Here is a 25,961-nt window from a genome sequence, read left to right on the forward strand (position 1 = left end):
AAGCATTCGGATTACAAAGAAAATGTGCACTTTGGTTCTAATTTATTTCATTTCTGTTGTGTTGCAAATTTTTTAAATATTTTTAATGAAATTTCTAGCTATATTTGCATGATAAACAAATAAAATACATTTCCTCTGGATTAGTACTTTAAAGGTTAGCATCAAAGTCAGTCTCAAGATTCTGTTTGAAATGTCGCTTAGATTCGGAGAGTTCCGGTTCTCCCCAGAGTCTAATGTGAAGTTCAGGCAACATTTAGGCAGAAAGTGAAAAAGCTAGCAAAGATGGTGAGGAAGTGTCTTGCATACGGCTGTTCTGCGCAAACAGTGGCCGAGTCAGTTTACATGAATGGCTGAAAAACAAACGGATAGGCAAGATATGGACCAGGTTTGTGACGACAAAGTGGGTGCATTGGAGTTTACAAGTCAAAGTCAACAGTATTATATTCCAAGCATTTTATGTAGGACTGCTTTGAAAACCCCGTTCAGGGTTCACTTGGCTTCGCAAGCAAGTACGTCCGTGTTTAATTATGTCCGTGTTCGATTGTTTAGTATTGACAAGTATCTACCTCGTTTTAAATGTAAGTACAATATGATTTGAAAATTTGGACAGCGTATAAACTTAGTGTACTGTTGACGCTAAGGTCTTCCTCAAATTCGATGACAGCAGTGCGTGCTCTCAAGTGTTTGGTCCATTATATTCCAAATTTAAAATGTAAAAGAAATGTTTTTTGTTTTATCTTGCAGAAAGCCAAGGTTACTACCGTGTGCCTGTCCAACTATCCACTCGTGCCTTTCACCAGACAATTAGAATTGTAAGCCTAAACCTAAAAGACGAGCTTATGAAAAACGAAATGTTGAAATATTAGCAGTGGCAAGTTCCCTGAAGTTTAGATTATCTGCCTGTTTTTCAGAATAAAAAAAAACTGTTTATGTATAATTCACTTGCTTACTGCCATGGTCATATCCACAATTCTCAGTTTAAACCCATTATCATAAATTGTCTATCTGATGTAGGGTCAAGTGATTACGAAGAGCTGGCAGACATCATTGAAAGTGCCTATTTGAGTAAAGATCTGATGAAACTACCTCCACTGGGACAGACCTCCAGTATCGAGTGTTGTGAACCACTTTGCTCGCAAGATGTATCACTTTGAATATGATGGGATGAGAAACCGGTAAATGACAATGACAAAATAAGTCTGTAAGACATCAGTTAACTTTCAATTTTGTGTTTGACAGATTACGCTTAGTAGCAATTCATTTCAATGAGAATACTCAATGGGCTCAAGCAAAAGACAAATCTGGCAGTTTGATGTTCAACATAACCTTTCCAAAGGCAAAACAAGGGCATCACACGGTGAAGAAGATAATGCAGGATTGTACATTTGGTGAGGCCCCCATCCCCACCCCACAAACAAAAAAAAAAAAAAACAGAACGACACAAAGAAACCCCCCCCATCAAAGTATAATATTGTAAGTATAATTACTCTGCAGTAAGATTAAACCTGTTAAATTCAGGCTAAAACTCAGTTGTTGACATCACAAAGAAGACATAGTCAAAATGTAAAATAAAAATATTTTTAACATAACGACATAAAGTCAGGGTCACTCGAACAGCTTGATAAAAATCTGACGTGGTCAAATGATTCGTCCATGGAAGTAGAATAACTTTGAACGCCAACAAGGGAAGTAACCTCGTTTTCAAAAAGACTTGCACTATGAGGCTTGCCACTTGCACATTTGACCTATAGGATGAAGGAGTAAACCAGGACAGCAGTATCTGCATATTTATGAAGTAATGTAATTTCCATGTTTCAGGGTATGTGGAACGCCTGTTAGAAGAGCTCCGGACCCTCTATGTGGATGCGGACCTAACGACTTCCTCTGCTGACCCCCAAGCACCACCACCTCTCAGCAGCCAGTACACAAAACCAAGCAAAGATTTGGCTATTCGGGATCATTTTTCAAATCAAAGCTGTTGAACTGAAATGTTGTGAGAATGAAAAAAAAATTCCAAATTTGAAGAAGCCAATTTACAAACTTTGTCCGGTTTGTTAAACTAAAACTAGATTCTATCCTGAGGGAACTTCAGCGGCAGAAGTTTTATGTTACAAACTTCTGATGCATGCTGATTAACCAGTCATGTTGCTTGACGCATAAAAGTAATGCATTAGTCTGGCCTGTTCAATAGTCATTTTCTCAACTTGTGTGAACCTCTGTAAATATGACCTCCATGGTGAAAGCAAGGTGAGTTGGCATACTGTGGATTTGAACTCACCAGCTCCTAATAACATTTTATGGAATGAAACAATATATTTAGCATGTGCATGTACAAATGTTGACTGTTTAACATGTTGCTGGATTAAGTCAGTCTTGACAAAATCATCCTGAACAAATGATAGTTTCACCTTCAGTGGTTTGTAAAAAAATAACTAAATTTTGAAACTTTTTCAGTGCTGTGATACTTGTAGATGATATTACAAATTCTTCAACCATTTCACTTACTCTAATTACAGTTAACTTAAAAGCAAATTTTGAACCAGAACAACAATAGATATTTTAGAGTCCAAACTGTCACATAATGCCAGCGATGTCCATCAATTATTAGTCCAGGATCAACATCCACGCTTTACTTTCATGCAAAGAAAAGGGTAATGTCCATCAGCTGGGCATAAATCGTGTGAGCACGGCATCATCTTCAAGTCCAGGGGGTGGAAATTCAGATCGGATTCTCTGCACAGCACATCATGGTATAACAACCCTGTTACTCTTGCCGAGAGCCCCCCCAACACCATTCCCAGGCTGTCTCCAATACAGATGGGTTTAGGCAGACTGGGTGAAAGCCTTCATGGTTAACAATTCAAGCCAAGGCGGTTCCATCCAACTTCTGGACAGTTTCTGGAATTTCCTTACAGGAGCGGCATTCTCTCTGGGAAGGCATTGGCAGGCAATTGCCACATTTACACCTGGGTAAAAAATATAATCAGTTAAAATAATGCTATTTGGTTTGTTTTAAGCACAAAGTTGTATTTCATCACTATCTTTTGCTCTCCAAGATAAGGCTGAAATAATTGCGCTGTGGCGTAAATCCCCATCATTTAGTCATTCATTATCTTCTGACTAAAAAGTGAAAACATGACATACTTGAATGTATACAAAGCTACCTCAACAAAAATTACGAAATAAGACGATGTTATAGATGTGATCTTTCAACACAGAATGATACCGAAGGTTTAAATTTTTGTTTTATGCCGACTCAATTGCTAGTACAACACCAAACGACTCACTGTTGCGTGCAAGCAGCATCAGATGTTTAAATGTGTTTGAATTTGATTATTTCCTCAACAAGGTGTATGGTAGATTTCTCGAGGCACTACCAGTCTGTTTTTTGGGTGCGTTCCAGGTCAACCTCATCAGGTCTCGCCATATACCGTCCATGTGTTGTGTTCGTTAACTCCGGTTCAAACAAATATGGTTAAATCACACCCACATGGGATGTTTTTTGTACATGGGAAGAATTAAAAAATTCCTCCTCTTCAGTTCCTATCTCTTCCACAGAGCATTCCATAAAAACTTCTTCATCACCGTTGTCTATCTCCTCGAGATCCCACTCGCAGTATGTATGACTGTTTGTATAGGAAGCCATTTTCTTTACTGGGGTTGTCTAGACACGACGTTTCATGAAAGCAGCTTCAATAGAGCCTCGGTTTGAAACAGCCACTGGGGGCATTCGGATTCCAAAGAAAATGTGCAATTTGGCGCTTATTTATTACATTTCTGTTGTGGTGAGAATTTCTCTAATATTTTTTTGATGAAAAATTAGCTATGTTTGTATGATATGTAAATACAATATAGGTCCTCTGGATAAGACCTTTAATTAAGGACTCTAAAGTAAGTGTGAATGTGAGTGCGAATGGTTGTTTATATACTGGCTGATGAGTAGTCCAGGGTGTACCCAGCCTCTTGCCCGAAGTCAACCGGGATAGGCAATCATAATGAGGATAAGATCAATCAATCAATCAATCAATCAATCAATCAATCAATCAATCAATCAATCAATCAATCAATCAATGTCACACACATTTCCTGACTGCTGTGACAAAAGAGATATTTCTTGCCCAATTTACTAACTCCAACATTTCCCATTTGATCAACCTGTGGTGAGTCCTTCAAAGACTTGCATGAAGCCATGGTAGAAAAAGCTGGGAAAAGTCCATGAGACTCCAAGAGAGCTACTTTCAAGGAGAAAACTCTATACTTTTGTGATACCAGTCCTGAACTGTGTCTGAGGCACCTTGTATGTTGCCCATAAAATATCAATTAGAAAAGGGAAATGTTTTTTTTTTTTTTGGGGGGGGCACTCTTCATTGTTGCATAGTAATGACAAAAAGTAGGAATTTACCAAATCAAAGCTATAATATCCAAGTAACAAGTGTGTGCCCCAAAACCATAAAATATGTGGCTGCACTAGTGCATCTCTGTGACCTCTGTGTATTTCCCGCACCACTACTGTTGTACACAATGTGACGGACTAGAGAGAACTCCACCAGTTTCCTGGAAGAGAGACAACAGTGAGTTGCTGAAGCAACGGCTGCCTGATGCCAAAGTCATAGCATCTCTCTCCACTTCTGAGTTCTAGTGCAGCTTACAATGGCATTGCTGTTGCATTTAATGAAAATTCAGGGTGGCAGCTGTAAAGCATTGACCTCACAGTTCTGAAGACCGGAGTTCGAATCCCGGCCCCGCATGAGTGGAGTTTGCATGTTCTGCCCATGCCTGCATAGGTTTTCGCACTTCCTCCCACATCCTAAAAACATTAATTGGACACTCCAAATTATCTGTGTGTGTCATGGTCCTGCTGGTCCGAGCCCTGGCGGTCCAGGTCCCCTGCACACCTACGCCTCATCAGGGATAATTAACGCTAGTATATATAGGACCCAGCGCACAGTCTGCCTCGTTCCTGCACTTCCTTGTTCCTGATCCTGAACCCCTGTGTACTGTTGGAGGACGCTTTTTTCCTCCCCTTGTTCGTTTAATTTCGGGTAGTGAGAATGTTGGTTATCCAAATAAAGGCTGGAGACGATGAACAGTTTCTTCCAAGAATTTACTTACAGAATATTACGGGCACTTATGAGTTACAGACAATGGCTGTAGAGAGCAGATCACAAGTGCAAAAGGTACAAAGAAAGCACACATCCTTTATCTTGTCAGAAGGGCAGACCATAAGCGGTATCCAACCTGTGGCATGACATCGGGGCTTTCCACTTAGACAAAGCGTTTCTGTCTCAACTGGTTCTAGCTGGCAATGGATTATTACAAAGTGTCCAGTATGCATTTCATCAAGGTTAGTCTATGTGCAGAGATGCACTCAAGGACACATCTGGCTATAGAGCAGAGCCCCATTGAGGACATGAGGAAATTATGGAGTCATGGCTAAATATGGGCACAAGACATACTTAAGTACTGACCTCCGCCTGTCCCCCGACCAACCTCGTAAGCTTGACGCTCTTGATACTGCTGCTCTCTCTGACTGACTCTCCAGTTTACGACCTTGGATCGAATAAAGAGCTTCCTTTAACTTCCTCCCTGTCTATCGAGTCGTGCATTTGGGTCCAGACTAGATTTCGGATTATGACAGAACGATCTGCCCACGACATGGATCCAGCCGACTCAGAAGCCATCCGCCGTGCTCTACAGATCCAGGGCAGATGCCTGGCCGAGCAGGAGACTGCTCTTCAGGTTACCGACAAAAGACTTCTCAAGATCTGTCCCCGATTAGAGCCATGGCTAGCATCTCAGGCTATTGCCGCTAATGTCACGTCGACGGCACCCGCTACAGTTCCTACCTCAGCCCAGGTCGCTCTGACTACCCCGCCATTTGCAGAGTTTCAGCGGTTCGGGGCCACACCTCTCTCCCAGCCTGAACGCTTTTCCAGCGACACGGGGAACGTCAAACCCTTCCTCGCCCAGTGCGACCTCCACTTCGAGCTACAAGCTTCCGCCTTCCCAATGGACTGCACAACGAATTTCCTTTGTCATATCCCACCTGACGGGAAGAGCAGAGGCGATTATGCTATCGAGTTTCGCATCAGAGCAGCTGAGAGTTGATGGAATGAGGATGCACTTCGACGCATTTTTCCAAGGGCTTTCACCGCAGATCCGCAGTCACCTCATTGCAGTGGAATTGCCTACCTCCCTGGATTTGCTCATCGCCCTATCTCTCAAGACCGACCAGAGGCTAGCGATCCACGGACAAGTGGATGCACAACGAGAAGGAGAGTTCCTATACCTCCTGCCTGCTTCGTGTCCAGGAGATCGAGACACGGGTAAAGGAGGTTCTAAGTGACTCTCTGGGTCCAGCCGAATGTCCTTCCGGTCGTCTGTTCATGGTACCCTCGCTACGAGGAGACGTCATTGATTGGGCCCACACGAACAAGACCATCTGTCACCCTGGCATGGTGGATACTGGACCATCTCAGTAGTTGAACAACGGTTTTGGTGGCCACACCTGGGAAGGGACGTGAGGGAGTATGTCAACGCGTGTCCAATCTGTATGGCCAATAAGACCTCTCGCCTGCGACCAATGGGTGAGCTGCGACCGCTACCAATTCCCTCTCGCCCTTGGTCACACATTTCTGTAGACTTTGTTACAGGTCTACCCTGCTCCCAGGGGAACACAGAGGTACTTTCAGTCATTGGTTGGTTTTCCAAGATGGTCCACTTCCTACCAGTTCCTAAGATTCCGTCTGCCAAGCAGCCTGCGCAGCTACTGCTCGACAAAGTCGTCCGCTATCAGTTGATGTAGTGTCAGACAGAGGACCACAATATGTGTCTCGGTTCTGAAAGGATTTCTGTACCCTCATCGGGGCAAAAGTAAACCTTATGTCAGGCCATCACCCGGAGTCTCTATACTTCGTTACATGTCTACCATGATCCCAGGGGAACACAGTGGTACTCTCAGTCATTGATTGGTTTTCTAAGATGGTCAACTTCGTACCAGGTCCTAAGATTCTGCGCAGCTACTGCTATCATGGTCTGCCAGTGGATGTAGTGTTGGACAGAGGACCAAAATTTGTGTCTCGATTCTGGAAGGAGTTCTGCACCCTCATCGGGGCAAAAGTAAGCCTCACGTCAGGCCATCACCCGGAGTCCAATGGCCAAATGGAAAGAATAAATCAGGATCTGGAGACCGGTCTACGCCGTCTTGCATCACATGATCACAGCACTTGGAGCCAGCACCTTGGATGTGTGGAATATGCCCACAACTCACTGCCTTCCACTTACACAGGTATGGCTCCGTTCCACATCATTCATGGGTACCCTTCCTCTCTTTTTCCATCTGTGGCCGCCGACTCTGCGGTGCCATCCATGTTGGCAGTGGTGAGACGCTGCAAGCGGACCTGTGAACTAGCCAGAAGGATGGTACTATGAATGGGCAGCTCCTACAAGTCCGCAGCAGACCTCAAGAGAAGAAGGGCACCAGCGTTCAAAGTGGGACAACGGGTATGGGTGTTCAAAAAGGATCTTTCGCTGTGGACGGAGTCACGCAAGCTAGCTCCCTGGTTTGTGGGTCTCTTTCCTATGACCAAGATCGTTAACCCTGTCACTGTTTCCTTAAAGCTTCCCAGAGCGACGAGGGTTCATCTCACGTTCCATGTAAGCCAGCTTTGACCGACTCGTCCATCGCCATTAGTGCCCCCAGTCAAGCCCCCTCCGCCCCCCCATGATTGATGGAGGTCCGTTGTACTCTGTACGTCGGTAGAGCGAGGGGGGTTCAATAGGGGTGGATTAGGAAGGGTATGGCCCAGATGAACGTTCCTGGATCCCGTCCCGTTTTATTGCGCAACCAAGCCTTATCAGAGACTTCCACGCATCCCATCCCGTCTGGAGCCGGCCGTTGAGGGGGTGGGGGGTACGGTAATGGTCCTGCCAGTCCTAGCCCTGCCAGTGCAGGGCCCCTGCACACCTGCGCCTCATCAGGGATAATTAACCCTAGTACATATAGGACCCAGTGGACAGTCTGGCTTTGCCAGATCATTGCCATCCATGCCTCATTCTCGCACTTCCTTGTTCCTGATCCTGAACCAATGTGTACCGACCTCCGCCTGTCCTCCAACCAACCCCGTAAGCTTGACGCTCTTGATACTGCTGCTCTCTCTGACTGACTCTCCGGCTTGCGACCTTGGAACGAATAAAGACCTTCCTTTAACTGCATCCCTGTCTACCGAGTCGTGCATTTAGGTCCACACTAGAGTTCTGGTTATGACAGTGTGATTGTGAGTGAGACTGTTGTCTGTCTCCATGTGCCCTGCAATTGACTGGCAAACAGTTCAGGGTGTACCCTGCCTCCTGCCTCTTGAAAGCTGGGATAGGTTCCAGCACTCCCGTAAACCCTTCTGAGGATAAGCAGCCTTGAAAATGGATGGATGAAAATTCAAGATGTCAGCTTGACCTTAAGGAGCACTTGCTATTTCTTTGCTTTGCTTACAGTTGCTTGATGGAAAAGCGTGACCAATCAATATGCAACACTGAAGTACCTGTAGTAAAAAAAAATTCGGAAAAATCCCCCTTTAAAGTCACACCAGAGGAATGAGTTCGTTGATAGGAGCTCATTTGCAGCCTATTGTTCGGAATAAAAATTGACCAAGGAGGAAAAGTAGTTTTGTCTCTTTTTTTTTTCTTTTCCCATTGTTAATCAGATGCTCTATATTCACATGCTACACTGTACCACAAGCTTACTATCTTCTGAAAACATATTCAAGAATTCCTTGGTCGCCTATGTATTTCTGACATTGAATAATTTTTCGAATTTGACTTGAATACTTTAGTGTAGCCCCAGTAGTGGTGTCTGGGGTGTTTATTCTCAATACTGAGCTAAAGGGCAAAAAGGACATGAGTCACTCAGGGTCCATTTCACTAATGAAGACAGATTAGCCAAGGACCAACACGGACACGCACATGCACACAGAGACACGGACAAATGCCCCCATATTAATGATGTTTCTTCTGCTTTTATTGAGCAAAGACAAATAAGGAGCTGGTAAAATCGAAAAACACGCGTTTGCTTCTACCCATATGATCAAAATGAAGTATTATCTGTATTTTATAAATAATTATTGAATTTGATCAGTTTGACTACAAATTACTTGTTTTTTAATTTACTTTTTCTTATTTTGAAATTTGTCACCCTATTTTTAGTTATTAAATGAGAAAACACAGTTGTGTGTGCTCATATCTTTGATTACCAAGGCAGAATTTATAAGATGGTTATAATTCTTGAGAGCCAAAACACTTTTAATTTTATTTTAACATGATTCAAATTATACTCTCAAACATTTCTGAATTGCATTATCTGCATTATCATTCAGCAACATACAGTGAAGAAAAATACATATTTGAACACCTTGCTATATTGCAAGTTTTCTCACTTAGAAATCTTGGAGGGGTCTGAAATTTTCATCATAGGTGAATGTCCACTGTGAGAGAGATAATCTAAAAAAAAAAATCCAGAAATCACAATGTGGGATTTGTTAACGATTTATTTGTGTGATACAGCTGCAAGTAAGTATTTCAACAACTCAGAAATCCAAATGTTAATATTTGGTACAGTAGCATTTATTTGCAATTACAGAGGTCAAACGTTTCCTGTAGTTGTTCACCAGGTTTGCACACACTTGAGGAGGGATTTTGGTCCACTCCTCCACACAGATCTTCTCTTGATTTCGCTGAGAAACCCAGAGTTGAGCTCCCTCCAAAGATTTTCTATTGGGTTTAGGTTTGGAGACTTGCTAGGCCACGCCATAACATTGATATGCTTCTTACGGAGCCACTCCTTGGTTTTCCTAGCTGTGTGCTTCAGGTCATTGTCATGGTGAAAGACCCAGCCACGACCCATCTTAAATGGTCTGACTGAGGGAAAGAGGTTGTTCCCCAAAATCTCACAATACATGGCCGCGGTCATCCTCTCCTTAATACAGTGCAATCGTCCTGTCCCATGTGCAGAAAAACACACCCAAAGCATGATGCTACCATCCCCAGGCTTCACAGGAGGGATGGTGTTCTTGGGATGGAACTCATCATTCGTCTTCCTCCAAACACGCTTTATGTATTTATGACCACAAAGTTCCATTTTGGTCTCATCTGACCACAAAACTTTCTCCCATGACTCTGTGTCGTCCAAATGGTCATTGGCAAACTTATGACGGGCCTTGACATGTGCTGGTTTAAGCAGGGGAAACCTTCCATGCCATGCATTATTTCGAACCATGACGTCTTAGTGTATTACTAACAGTCACTTTGGAAACGGTGGTCCGAGCTCTTTTCAGGTCATTGACCAAGTCACGTCGTGTAGTCCTGGGCTGATTCCTCACCTTTCTAAGGATCCTTGAGACCCCACGAGGTGATATCTTTCATGGGGCTCCTCTCCAATTGAGATTGACCATCATGTTTAGCTTCTCCCATTTTGTAATGATTGCTCCAACAGTTCACCAAGCTGCTTGTCAATTTCTCCGTAGTCCTTTCCAGCCGTATGGAGTTGTACAATTTTGTCTCTAGTGTCTTTGTCCAGCTCTTTTGCTCTTGGCCATGTTACAAGTTTGAGTCTAACTGGTTGTATGGGGGGACAGGTGTCTTTTTGCCGCTAACGACCTCACACAGGTGCATCTGATTCAGGATAATACGTGGAGTGTAGATGGACTTTTCAAGGTGGACTAACAGGTCTGAGAGGGTCAGAATTCTAGCTGATAGGTGTTCAAATACTTATTTGCAGCTGTATCACACAAATATATCATTATAAAAAATCATACAATTTTGTTTCTGGATTTTTCTTATTAGATTATGTCTCTCATCGTGGACATGCACCTACGATGAAAATTTCAGACCGCTCCATGATTTCTAAATTGGAGAACTTGCGATATAGCAGGGTGTTCAAATACATATTTTCTTCACTGTACATCCATAAAAAAATCAGTGATTATTGTTGTTCAATCATCAGTCATATTTACAAAAACATTATTTCACAAATTCAGCCAGGGTCTTATGAGCACAACTGTACAAACTGTATATGCTGTTATACATACCCTCTAATATTGGAATGGAAGCGTAGGCATCATTTTTTTCCCACAACCACTAGGTGGCATTGGCATATTAGAATGAAAGTGAGCAGCTATTTCACAATCTCTTGATCGCACCATACATGTATAAAGTACAGTGTATTTTCCATGTGTGCACATTATACATGAGATGATACGGTATATAGTTATATGTTTTTAGATAAAATCCTTTCAAGCATTAAATAGCATAAAACCATTTGTGATATAAATAAAATTTACTTCCAAACACTGATGGATAAATACTGTACATAGGTAAATAAAGCAAGTTCATGAAAAGAAAACCAATGATCTGGAAAGGATGTAATGACACATTTCGACTTAATGGCAGCATCTGTCAGCCACAGATTTTGATGAATTTGCAGTTTAAATATATAAACCATGTTTTTTTGCTTATTTTTGTTGTTGGCTTTGCACCAGTATTCATCAAGCAGCTAATAAATGCAATGTTTTCGTCAAGCCACGATACAAATTGGAAATAAGAAATGTCACCAAGGTGCAAAACAATGGCTGAACAATTTCAGATTCTGAATACTATTTAACTCTGCAGGGCAATCAAGGGAAGAGAGACCAGCACAGTTACTGACGAGGTTACAACAGACTTGAGGCATATATCCTGTAAACAATTAATCCATCCATTAATCCATTTTCTTCGCCGCGTATCCTCACGAGGGTTGTAGGAGTGCTGGAGCATATCCCAGCTGTCAATGGTCAGGCGGCAGGGTACACCCTGAACTGGTTGCCAGCCAATTGCAGGGCACATGGAGACGAACAACAGCTGCACTCACAATCACACCTAAGGCAATTTACAGTGTCCAATTAATGTTGCATGTTTTTGGGATGTGGGAGGAAACTGGAGTGGCTGGAGAAAACCCACACATGCACTGGGAGAACATGCAAATCCACACAGGTGGGACGAGGATTGTACCTTAAACTTCAGAAATGTGAGGCCAACACTTAACAGCTGAGTCACCGTGCCACCATTACCAAATAAATGCATACAAAATATAAACACATAAGGAAATAAAATGTAGGGTACAAGAGTTCTGCTCATTCCAGAGAAAAACTACTTGGAGCCAAAAGTGAATCTCCTCCTCTTGGTGTTTCACATCAGTGACCATAGTGAGAGCTTCCCAACTTTGTATTTCAGTTTTGGACATGTTTGTGTTTTTTTCACCCCAAACCAACTTGCTTCTTTGATTGTCTACATTTCATTTCACGTCCCAATTCACGAAGTCATGACTCACGAGACACCATGTATATTGGTCATAAATATGGAACAGGCTTGTTGGGTCAAACCTGTTCAAACCCGATTTGCCCTTAACACACCTCACAGCACAAGATACACTGAACAAAAATATAAACAAAACACTTTTATTTTTGCTCTCATTCTTCGTGAGGTGGACTGCAAGATCAAAAATATCTTCTATATACCTATATACAAAAGGCAATTTCCCTCATTCATTCATTCTTTCATCTTATTTTCTCCTTCTCCTCACAAGGATCACAGGAGTGCTGGAGCCTATCCCAGCTACCGTCGGGCGAGAGGCGGAGTACACCCTACAGACATTTTTAAGACATTAAACTCTTGATCAACAAATCCATTATTTTCTGCCATGTGCCATTATTGGGACACACACTCAGATCCTGCTGGTCCATGTCATGATGGAGGAGATAACTTATGAGGGGACAGGATGCAAGGGCAGCTTCAAAATAATGGCAAGGCCATATGAAGGAAAATGTGAAATATTTCTCGGTCACATCTTTGCCTGCACAAGCTGATGAACTCCACTACAAGGACAGCATAAAATAATAATGCCCTTTTTCTAAGTACTAAAATATTTGCAACTAAAAAGTAAAGGAAGATAATGGAAAACGCACACTACACAAAGTCCCAAACCTATTAATCAAAGTAACAATGAAACACTTGAACTAGAAAAATTACTGAAATTACAGGTGACTACAACATGTGACACAGAAAATGACAATGAACTGACAAAGACAAAGAAACCAGCAAACTCAATACACACCCATTGACAAGAGAACAAGGAACACTCAGACAAGTGGCTGGTGGGGGCTGATTGGTCAACACAAGGTTGACGAGAAGAGGTGGACACAATAATTACATGAGCACATAAGATATGAAAAACATGGGTAACAGGAAAACATGAAACAAAACACAACCCAAACCAAAATATAGACAATGACAGTAAGCATTATTTTATAAGCACAAATATGGTGCAGTAAACATCGATTCATTTTCTTTGCCGCTTATCCTCATGAGGGTCGCAGGAGTGCTGTAGCCTATCCCAGCAGTCACCGGGCAAGAGGCAGGGTACCCCCTGAACTAGTTGCAGGCAAATCGCATCGAGACAAACAGCCACACTCACAATCACACCTTCGGGCAATTTAGAGTGTCCAATTAATGTTGCATGTTTTTGGGATGTGGGAGGAAACCGGAGTGCCCGGGGAAAACCCACGCAGGCACGGGGAGAACATACAAACTCCACACAGTTGGGGCCGGGATCGAACCCTGGACCTCAGAACAGTGAGGCCAACACTTTACACTTGATCCACGGTGGCGCCCAGTAAATCATGTTGTTTAATTATTTCAAGGTAAAGGTCATGTGAATGACAAGGGTACCAACTGGGACTGAAGTAAACAAGAGGTTATGTGACAGTTCTACTGGGACTTCAGCTTCGCTCATGTGTGACACGCAGTTTTGCATGAGGGAACCCTCTTTAACAGCCCATACTGTAAACGTGAAAAAAATATATAAGATCAACAATAATGTGAAGTGAGATGAATTCTAAAAGGTAACATGCCATCATTCATTTTCATATTATTGTCATGTTCTCAAATTTGGTTGGGTTGGTTTATATCCTGTTTTCCATGTCATGTGTGCTCATTTTGTCCACCTGTTCTTGTTAACCCTCCTCCCTTGCTTTAACCAATCAGCTCCCTTGAGTCACCCGTGTCATATCTAGGTGATTCTCGTTGTGTTGTCAAGCTCTGTGTATTAAACTCCCTGGCTTCTGTCTTTCCATTGTGTATTGCATTGCTTTGTTATTGTAGTCAGGGGGGCCTTTCAACATCCTCACTGGCACGTGTTGTTATTTTGGATATTTTATTTTGTGTGGTCTTTTCTTGTAACTTAAATATTTTTTCAGGAGATTCCTGCCTTGCTTTCCTGCACTTGGGTCCTCCACTCTTTGCCTTCCTTGCCCTTACTGCCCTGACCGTTACAAATCATTGATGTCCTTTATCAAATTTCCAAGGTAATTTGGGTTGAAAGAGGATTTTTTTTTTCATGCTATTTTCATTGGTCTCACTTTCTTGGCAAATGAGTCTTATTTCTCATGGGTATTCGATGTGTAGATAACCATTGCCAGGGGTGATTCTAGGATATGAGGTTTAGGGCTGCTAAGTTGGCTGACTAGACAAGATATGTTTTTTTTGGCTACAACTTCATCCCTTAATTTCTGAAAGAAAAGCACAAAGGTAAAGCAACTAAACTGTCAAATCTGATAGAGGATTTTTCAACTTTGAGGAAAAGAAAAGTAAACTTAAAATAAACATCCTGTAATCCTTTTCTGAGGGAAAGACGACTCATAGATACAGCTGCTCCGTAATGTAGACATTAAAGGTCAGAAGACAAAGGTGTTAAATTTCTTTAACTCTAGAACACCTTTTTATAAACCACATCTGCCTTTTCAAAGTAATGACCTAGCACATATACTGCAGTTAAATCGCTAATTGTGACTCCAAATCTGCTTTTTGCAACACGCGTCTTTCGGTCTTCACCTCTATCAAGCAGTGTCATCACAGTAGGCAAACAGCCTGTTCATTCAACATTGTGGTATTGTTCCATGCTTGTCTTAGCTGTCTTATCATTTTTTATCTCTCTTTATTTTCTCTCCCTTCTTCCCCCTCAAAGTTTTGTGGTTGTATAGAGCTCGTTCACCTGCGTCACCGAAGTCACATGACTGGGTATATATGTATAAGCAAAGCATTGGTCAATGCTAAGTCGGTTGGAGACGACCCGAAAATACGTCTTATGGCACAACGCCCAGAGTTTTGTCCGATACCGTGAAACATTTGGAAGGTGATAATAAACATAAACAACAATAAAGGTATGTGGAAAAATGAGAGACAGTTGGCATAAAGTAAGTTTCTTTTGGCTTGTCCCATTGGGGGTCACCACAGCGTGTCATCTCAGATGAATGCTCATATTTGTTTGGCACAGTTTTTAAGCCGGATGGCCTCCTTGTCGCAACCCCTCTCGGGAACTGGAGGCCCCAGTGGGATACGAACTCACAACCCCTGGTTTACCAAAGCAACGCTCGAATAACAAAGTCAATGTTTTAGCTGATAAGAAACCCGCTTCCGCTTGTCCTGGACAACTGGATCTACACATGTAACTGGTGAGTAAGTCGTCGACTTACTCGGAAGAGTTGGAAAACGTAGAAAAGTGTGGACTCTTACAAATACTTCATTGCTGGATCTGTTCTCAATGGGGAGACAGCTCGTGAACTCGGAAGTGTGTTCAGCTACACCTTAACCTTTGCCAAAATCCATCGATCTCTAGTATTCAATACAAATACTAATATTTTATAAATGCCCCCTTTTTTTTACACAAATTTGCATTCATTAACTATGATGGGGGGATGAGGACAATTGAAAACAATGCGTGGAGAAAAAAAAAAGACGAAGTCGGCTCCTCCGTACACGAAGCTCCGTGGCCGCTTGCGGCCACACGTTAAACTTCGGTGAACCTCTCCATTTTTTTAAAGTATGGATTATTCTCAAATGAGTCCATTGCGTATTTAAAAAAAAGAAAACCACGGGGATAGGCTTCAGCCCCCATACACGGAAGCGTGTTGTGGCCACACGTTAAACCTACATAAACCTCTGTCTGACCAATTATTTTATTTTTATAAATACGCATTGAACTCATTTGAGAACAATGCATATTTAAAAAAAAAAAAAGGTCTGTCGGGGAGAGGTTTAATGTGTGGCCGCAACACGCTTCCGTGTACGTTGGAGACGACTCCCTGTCGTATATTTTTACTTGTATTTTTATTTTTAACGCTTTATTCTCAAATGAGCCAATTTGGCATTATAAATTCTTCTTAGGAATTTGAGATTGAGAAGAATAATTCCTACCTGAAATGAAGTGATCGCTACATACTCATGTGTATTCAGTTGGGCACCATCAATCATGTTTAATTGCCGAAATCCATCGATCTTTTCTCGTCCTTTCAGCCGGTATTCTATAGAATGACCTCTTTGAATATCTGTCTTGTCTGCACAACAAGTCTCGGGGATTGTGAACATTCTGCTATCGTTCAATGTCCCCCACAGTGTCGAGCAGCTCTTATTGAGCTGCAATATGGTGCCATGAAAATGGTGACATCATGTGCAGGAGCTCTTTAAATGGTTCAGCGATGAAATAGTTAACAAGTGGCAAGTTGATCGTCAATTGATTTAGAGGAAAAATACTAAGTACTGGGTGCATAGCAAGCGTTTCAACCTCTATGCTGATCCCTTTTAGTGGGTGATTTGAGAGACTTACAAACATTGTATATAGAGTTAGTTTGTTTGTGAGATTTGTTGAATGGAGAGTGTGTGTTCTTAACTTTTGAGTTGGTTATTGGATGAGTACACAATGATGGAGATGGTGCATTTGGTTGCTTCATTTAATGGATGGGGGTGGAGTTTCTGTATCAAAGAGAATCTCAATACTTAAAATGTTGCACCACTGAATGCAACAACGCATTACAGTGAAGAAAATTATTTGAACACCCTGCTATATTGCAAGTTGTCCCACTTAAAAATCATGGAGGGGTCTGAAATTTTCATCGTAGGTGCAAGTCCAATGTGAGAGAGATAATCTAAAAAGAAAAATCCAGAAATCACAATGTATTATTTTTTTTAACAATTTATTTGTGTGATACAGCAGCAAATAATTATTTGAAAACCAATGTTAATATTTGGTACAGTTGCCTTTGTTTGCAATTACAGAGGTCATATGTTTCCTGTAGTTGTTCAACCAGGTTTGCACACAATGCAGGAGCTATTTTGGCCCACTCCTCCACACAGATCTTCTCTAGATCAGACATGTTTCTGGGCTGTAGCTGAGAAAGAGGGAGTTTCAGCTCCCTCCAAGGATTTTATTTTGGGTTTAGGTCTGAAGACTGGCGAGGCCACACCAGAACCTTGATATATTTCTTATGGTGCCACTTGTTGGTTTTCCTGGCTGTGTGCTTCGGGTCCTTGTCACGTTGAAAGACCCAGCCATGACCCATCTTCAATGCTCTAACTAAGGGAAAGAGGTTGTTCCCCAAAATCTCACAATACATGGCCGCGATCATCCTCTCCTTAATACAGTGCAATCCTCCTGTCCTATGTGCAGAAAAACACCCCCAAAGCATGATGTTACCACCCCCATGATTCACAGTATGGATGGTGTTCCTGGGATGGAACTCATCATTTGTCTTCCTCCAAACTCTGTTCGTGGAATTATGACGAAAAAGCTCAATTTTGGTCTCATCTGACCACAAAACTTTCTCCCATGACTCCGCTTTATCATTCAAATGGTCATTGGCAAACTTAAGACGGGCCTTGACATGTGCTGGTTTAAGCAGGGGAGCCTTCCGTGCCATGCATGATTTCAAACTATGACGTCTTAGTGTATTACCAACAGTCACTTTGGAAACGGTGGTCCCAGCTCTTTTCAGGTCATTGACCAAGTCATGTCGTGTAGGCCTGGGCTGATTCCTCACCTTTCTAAGGATCCTTGAGACCCCACAAGGTGATATCTTTCATGGGGCTTGAAGTGTGTCTTCTGCTCATATTTAGTCATGACTGTATAACTCATGTTTGAAGCATGCCAACTCATCAGATAACCTTAAGTGAATCTTGCTGAAACGTTTACTAGAGACCAGGACGTAGGAATATGCCCGTTATTACCAGATAGATTTGGTTTAGTCATTATGATTGCTGATATTTTGTGATGCTCTTTGCTTTATGATGCGATTCTCATGTGATGCTCTTTGTTTTCCTTTCATACTTTTGTGATGCGGACCCTTCTGATAGTATAAGAATGCTGCAAGTCCTTTGTATCTTTGCATTTCTGATCTGCTACAGCCATTGTCTGTCACTCATTTGTGCCCAGAATATTCTGTAAGTAAAAGCTTCGAAGAAACTGTACATCATCTCCAGCCTGTATTTGGATAACCAACATTCTCACTACCCGAAACTAAACGAACACGCGGGGAGGAAAAAAGCGTCCTCCAACAGGCTCCATACTGATTGAGATTGACCATCATGTTGAGCTTCTTCCATTTTCTAATGATTGCTCCAATAGTGGACCTTTTTTCACCAAGCTACTTGTCAATTTCTCCGTAGCCCTTTCCAACCATGTGGAGTTGTAAAATTTTGTCTCTGGTGTCTTTGGACAGCTCTTGGCCATGTTACAAGTTTGAGTCTTACTGATTGTATGGGGCGGACAGGTGTCTCTATGCAGCTAACGGCCTCACACAGGTGCATTTGATTGAGGATCATGCATGGAGTGGAAGTGGACTTTTAAACAGGTCTTTAAGGGTCAGAATTCTCGCTGATAGACAGGTGTTCAAATACTTATACTTATTTGCAGCTGTATCACACAAATAAATCGTTAAAAAATCATACATTGTTATATCTGGATTTTTCTTTTTAGATTATCTCTCACAGTGGGCATGCACCGACGAAAATTTCAGAGCCCTCCATGATTTCTAAGTGGGAGAAATTGCAATATAGCAGGGTGTTCAAATACTTATTTTCTTCACTGTACAAGTGACCACAAACCACAGTTAAACTTGTGGAACACCTTAAAACAAGAGTGCTGCAAACTTTGTGCACCTTGCAGTCATTAAGCGTAATGACTATCACCTCGGTTGGACCAGAGTTCAACATGGTGGAATTCTTAAATCCATCAAAATCCAATGATGCAATGAAATGACTCAAAGTAGAGTGTGGCCAAAGTGATAAAAATGGAATATGCCCAAGCTGGACCTTCAACTCCCAGTTCGGATATGTCATGTCATGGCTTTTTTTTTTTTTCTTTTTTGGTTTTCCAGCAAATCACAGATGCATTATATTTTTTCTTAAGATAAGAGACTGTGGCAGCTGCTGACATGGAAGTCAAGGAAAGCAGAGCAAATTCTGTCTCTGCCAATGCCAATATCAATATCGAAGTACAAGGATTCTTCGAGGTGAGCGCGCAAAGATCACAGGATCCACTGTGATCCACTGACAAAGACTAAATTACTCTACCTTATTCAATCTTGCAATTAAATTTATATGTACGCTATCATCATCAGTGCCCTGTGATTGCGTGTTCTCAAAAGCAAGAGAGATTATTTCTAAACTGCACAATCCCATCGGTCCACAGATGTTAAAGCAGCTGATGTTTGATAAAAATGTTAAGTTTGTATAGAGAGTTCACGTGACGTCACTGTTTTTACTGCGCCATATTGCCGGTCAAACAAAGCTGCTCTGCAGTGCGGGAGTCGCTGAACCGGAGCAGATTTTTCACAATGCCTGAGACCAGTTGTGCTGTCATCATTCTGTAGAACACCATCTGAAAAGCCCGATTGGATTTCAGCAATTAAACGGGATGGATGGATGGTGCCCAACGAAATACACACACCTGTGTAGCGATCATTTCAGGTACTCTTCTGTGTAAATCTCGACGACTTATTCACCAGATACATGTGTATATCCAGTTGTCCAAGACAAGTGGCAGCAAATTAACACATTTTTTATCGGCGAAAACATCAATTTTGGCATTAAATATGGATCCTCTATGCCAAGTGACTACATTTTCCACGCACCTTCGTTTATCAGCTTCTAAATGTGACCAAATTCTGGGTGTCATGCTGTAAGACATATATTTTCCTTTCGTCTTAACAGAATTAACTTTCCACAATGATTTGTTTGAATGGCAATATGGTGACGTAAACAAAAATCACGTGGTTTTATGACATAGGTGCGCAATCTCTCTTTTCCATTGTTTTTTGAAGTTGCATGCAAGAACTTTTAACATCCAACAGATGTCGCCATTAATAAGTTTCAGCACAGTCTCGATACAGTTTGGGAAATGTGCCATACACCCAATGAGGGCTCTTCTGCCCATCACTACTTTTCAGTGTTATGTCCTTGACTTTCTGCTGCTTATTATAAAGCTACACAAGGGGCAGAAAATACATAATAATACTGCATATGTAAAATACTTGTGCTGTGTCAATGGAAAAAATACTGGCACCCCTTCTTCCCCAAATGCTATACATTTTACGAGATTACTTTTTAAATGTATGTATTTCTTTCGCCTTGTCCCGTTTAAGGGGTCGTCACAGGGTGTCATCTCAGATGAACGCTCATATTTGTTTGGCCTTCCTGACGCAACCCCTCTGCATTTATCTGGGGAGAGAGCTGGAGCCTATCCCAGCTAACTTCGGGTGAAGGCAGACTACACCCTGAAATGGTTGCCAGCCAATCGCAAAGCAGATATCAACACCATCACTGAGCGGGAATTGATCCCATGTTGCCTGCACCAAAGGCAGGCGTGTGTTCCACTACACCATCAGTGACTTATTTTTTTTAATAACAGGTAATTTAAAAGCCACTAACCTGGAATTGGAACCCAAACGTTCAACTGTACCAAATTTATTTTCCAAATTTCAGCCAATAGCAACACGTGTAAATTTGAGCGAGTCATTTTGCAACCCTTATGCCATTTATTCACTATTGGATTCAATCTTTCAGACTGCATGGGTGTCATACTTCAACCATATGATGGACTCCATTTTGATTTAGATTTTTTTTTAGATTCTATGTGCAAAACAGTAGGTTTTTTTTTTTTATGGGATGGGACCTTTTAACTGCAATCTTTCACACCTCAATCTAAAACAGTCTGAGACAGTGATTCTCCACTGGTGGGTCATGGACCAATTTTTGGTGGTTCATGGATAACTCGTCAAAAAAACGTGTTCATGTTCTGATGTATTCTGGTGCAGTGAAAAAGTTGGAACAAGTTCCCACCAGGAAAATGTTATTTGTGCTACTTTACTCCGTCAACACACACAGTGCAGCTCAATAGTTAGCTACTGTCAGCAGCGTGGCCCTGCCGCTGCCTTCAGCAGCAGCTTCCTAAACTGCACCTCGTTCAGGATAGTTCATGGATGTATTTAACCTTTGTGTGAGTGTGTATTAGTTTGCCAGATCAATATACCTTGATTTCACATTCCAGCAATTCCATGTTCATGTATTTGATCCTTTTGTGTACCGAACCCTGCCTCGTTGAAGACCTTGCCTCTTCGCCTTGAGCTTGTGACACTATTGCCTGTTTGGACTGCCTGCTTATCTAATCAACCTTGGATCAAAAAAATTATACGCCCGCTGAACTGTACCTGGTCTCATGAGTCATGCATTCTGGATCCAACCCTGTGATCTGTTCCTGACAGCTGATTGGTATCAATGCTAACGATATGCTTTTGGACTTACTATGTCTAACTAACTTGAAATGTCTTTCCATTTTCCAAGATGCTTATCTTTTAAAATGGATTTTGAAAATTACATACTCTACATGTTGTCAAGTGAGTTACGACTTTGCTACAATAGGAAAATGCAGATCCCAGAGTGATAACAGTTGAGAACCACTGGTGGAAGCTAAGTCGGAAACAATGACAGTGAATACCAACATGACAACAAGTAATGCTACTTATACAGAATAAAGCTCCTATTTGTTGGATAACTTTTAACTGACAGTAAACTGCTTGATTCCTTTTAGGCCTCTCAGTTGTCATCTTTGCTTTGATGAACTCTTAAAGCCTTCTCCGTCATTTTCAGTCTCCGAGACAACACTCTCAATGGGCTACAAACAACGCAGTGTACAATGGAGCATGGAAAGCCAAAACAGAATTTCTCTTCTGTCTGAAAAATTGTCTCATTAAATACATTACAATAATGTAAAGGTTAAAGTTCCGTTTCAGTGGTCGTTATCACACCGTTCCACTTTGGTACCCTTTGTGGCATCACGGTCAAAGAATGAAAAAAAAACATTTAGACAGAGTTAACCTTTTTGATGCTCTGTTAACAGTACTCGCAGGCAATCTGTATGTCCCAAAGCAGGCTCTGTGATGGATTGAGGAACAGCCCAGGTTGTACCTCTTGACCAAAGTCCGCAAGGAAGGACACCAGCTCATCTATGACCTTAATAAGACCCAGTGATATAGAAAATTGATAGATAGATAGATAGATAGATAGATAGATAGATAGATAGATAGATAGATAGATAGATAGATAGATAGATAGATAGATAGATAGATAGATAGATAGATAGATAGATAGATAGATAGATAGATAGATAGATAGATAGATAGATAGATGGTAGTAAACACATCATACATTGTAAACAAGATCATTCTGCACAAATAATGGTGGCTCAAAAGCTTTATCTTTTGTATTCTATAGCAGTATATCACTTACTGCACTGGCTTGTAAATATTTTACATCCAAGTACATTCTAAAAATGTACTTAGCTCACCGAGTACCAAGAGCATGCCTGAAATTGAAATATCCTTGCGTAGTAGGTAAGTAATACTAGTAGTGCTCAACAAATGATGAAGCAGTTTTATTCCTGCCTCCTGCCTGATTATAGCTGAGATATACTCCAGCACTCCTGTGACCCTTGTGAGGATAAGTGCCTCACAAAATGGAAAGATATCTCGAACTACATTTACTATGAGATCAGTGTAACATTAGAAGTACTTTGAACATTGAAACTGCACTTAAATACAGTATATGAATATTTTGGGGGGAAAAACTGCAATAATGATTCAATTAAAATGGAATGCACATAACAGTCAAACAAAAATTCGAAGTACATACATGTTTTTAGACAACATTTCAGAATGATCAAATGCAAATGCTCCATATCTGTATGTGGTGCGGCGGCACGGTGGGGGACCTGTAGAGCGTTGGCCTCACAATTCTGAGGACCGGGGTTCAAATCCCAGCCCCACCTGTGTGGAGTTTGCATGTTCTCCCTTTGCCTGCATGAGTTTTCCCCGGTCACTCTGATTTCCTCCCATATTCCAAAAACATGCAACATAAATTGGGCACTCTAAATTGCCCCTAGATGTCATTGTGAGTGCAACTATTGTCTGTCTCCATGTACCCTATGATTGGCTGGCAACCAGTTAAGGTTGTACCCTGCCTCCTGGCTGATGACAGCTGTGATTGGCTCTGGCACTCTCATGGCCCTGGTGAGGATAAGCAGCTCAGAAAACGGATGGAGGCATAGATGTACTTGGGCCATGATTCTTTCACAGACCACTAGGGAGAGCCTGTCTATCACTGGTGTTACTCATACCACTTTGAGAATCAATGTGTAATGTATGTGTAATATACAGTATCTGCTCTCTCTTGGAAGTGGTGTTTAAAAAAATATATATATATATTGATCCCAGATTCACGACCAAGACAAGTCACTGACAAAATTAGAGTTCTGGTTTAAGAAGAAAACCAATCACCATTAAATTAAACAATCCATTAAAGAACTTGTTCCAGAAAGTCTTACTATTTATCCACTGTTCAGTTTCAGATTGTCATTATTGCATACATAGAAACATACCATGTTAGAAATCTTTTGATTAACCACAAGCTTTGAAAAACTGCATATTAATAATAGAAAAATACAACAACAGCCTTAAATTTAGATGGAAGTGGCTGGATTTCATGGTTGCAGTCGCGAGTGGGACAATCCAAAGTGGGCCTTTTTCAACACAATATAATGCATTGGGTCAAGTAAGGGACATACTGGACTTATTGTTCTTAACTGTGGTGACATTTCTACATTCTGGCATGTAAGCATGATGGTAGGTGGTGAAATGAGCCCCATCAATTTTTATCTTGCATCACAAAATATTTGTCAACGTCGAAGCTGCAATTTCAAGTGCAGTCAATGAAAATTGCTTCGCCTTCTATGTTCCTTTATTAATGATTTACCAATCACAATGAAGCAGAAAATAGGTACAGACATTCCCTTATGCGTGCATGTGTGGTTTGCGTATGTGTCCAGGCCTTGGCACTATCATTTCTCAAGAATGGCTCTAGAACATGGGTCGATTAATTTGACAAATGTGATAGATGAGTGGAGTGTTTTGTTTTGTTTTTTTCATTGCACTTGTGTGGAGTGCACTCTATAGTCACGAGGAATGTGTGTTCGGTTAATTTACTCTACATCTTTGTAATTAAAAAAGACTGTGTATTGGAGGACATTTCATGCATGATAAAACATGGCAAATCATACTGTACACTGTGTTTAGGGTTGCTCATCTTGCAGGGATATTTTATCTCACTGCGTGCATTTACTACCGGTAAAGAAAAACTCCAATAACCTGTCAGAATGCAAGAATGAAATACGATACATTTTTGGGGAGTTTTACCAAAAGCTTCACCTGAGACCAGATCATCAGATCATGACAACTGAAAATGTTACTATTTTAAACAGTTTTAACACAGACACACATCGCTCTCAATATGAGATTCAATAGAAAGATATCTATAAAGATGCGGTCGGAAACACACACACACTAATTACTGTGAAAATAACAGAATAAGGCTAACCAGGCAGCTTTTTTGGCATCGATCCATGAATATAGGTCTTGGCAGTAGCAATCAGTCAAGACATCAGAATCTGAATCGTCTTTATTTGCAGATTATGTCAAAAACACAGAAGGACTTTGTCTCTGGAAGTAGGAGCCAGTCTAGAAGGACAAACAATAGGCAATTGACAGAGAACACTTTTGAGACACAACACGATTTAAAAAAACAGCAATGAAAGTTCACCAGAAGTGTGAAAATGCCGGTACATTTTTTTTTTTTGAAAGTTGTGCAATAGATGCGGAGTCCTCTAGGAATTACAGCAGTTTGAAATGACTGTAATAGTACAATCGCCCAGTCCAATGACCATTGTGTAAAGGGTATATATCCGGAAATGTAATTTGATAATTTAATTACTTAATATTCAAATAACATAATAGAAAAAACATGCCAACATGTTTGTCACTCCCCAACTTTATGCAGTCACCACTACATAATAAATAGTGGTGTGCTGAAATTTCAGTCACCAAAATGTTTTGGTAAAAAATGGGCAAAAAGTGCATTTTCAGTTTCAGACCTTAAGACCTTTTTCACTGAAATAAAACTGCTGAAAGAGGATGTAGTTATGATGCAACCATGCAACAACCGTGGCCAGCGTACTGTCATGTGGACTATATTGTAAAAAAAAAAAAAAAGAATGGAAAAAAATGGCACCAACATAAGTGATTAGGTGATATAGATCTCTGACTGCCTCCCGGCGGGCCTTCCCTCGGACTCTCTGAGTAGCCTGGATGTTGAGGAGGCTATAAAACCTCTGCAGCCTACTTCCACCGGGCGTACCTCTGCTCTCCAGCCTTGCTGTTGCACTTGGGCTGCAAGTCCCGCATATTTCAGTCACTTTCGCTCATACATCTCCTCGACTGCCCCCTCCCAGGGCACTGTGAACTCAATGATGTAGACGAGCTTGAGAGAGGCAGACCAAAGCACTAGATCTGGTCGTAAGGTGGTAGTTTCAATCTCCGGGTCTGCCAGCAGCTTCCACTCTCGTGCACTGCCCATCTGTCCGCTGTCTGGTGGCTTGTTGGTGTGGCCGGTTTGACTGTCCCCCTCCCGAACAAACAGCCTTGGTTGCCAGTTAGTTGACAAGTGTGGAAGGATGTTCACCGTCATCCGTTGGTTCTGCATAACACCAACAACACACTTCA

The 25,961-nt window shown here is 41.5% G+C and overlaps 2 long non-coding RNA genes across 2 annotated transcripts in view; one reads left to right on the top strand and one right to left on the bottom strand.

Moving 5' to 3' along the window:
- Nucleotides 1-2,719: 2,719 nt before the first annotated feature.
- The window catches only part of LOC133496797 (uncharacterized), a 71,258-nt gene continuing 48,016 nt past the window's right edge, over nucleotides 2,720-25,961 (bottom strand). The window contains exon 3 of the long non-coding RNA XR_009793861.1: nucleotides 2,720-2,966. This is a non-coding gene — a long non-coding RNA (uncharacterized LOC133496797). The remainder of the gene's footprint in view (nucleotides 2,967-25,961) is intronic.
- On the top strand, nucleotides 18,256-19,858 carry LOC133497003 (uncharacterized). Its single transcript, XR_009793912.1, has 3 exons — nucleotides 18,256-18,294; nucleotides 19,262-19,364; nucleotides 19,725-19,858. It is a non-coding gene; the product is annotated as an uncharacterized LOC133497003 (long non-coding RNA).

This window comes from Syngnathoides biaculeatus, chromosome 23 (assembly GCF_019802595.1).
Source record: "Syngnathoides biaculeatus isolate LvHL_M chromosome 23, ASM1980259v1, whole genome shotgun sequence".
Lineage (NCBI taxonomy): Eukaryota > Metazoa > Chordata > Actinopteri > Syngnathiformes > Syngnathidae > Syngnathoides > Syngnathoides biaculeatus.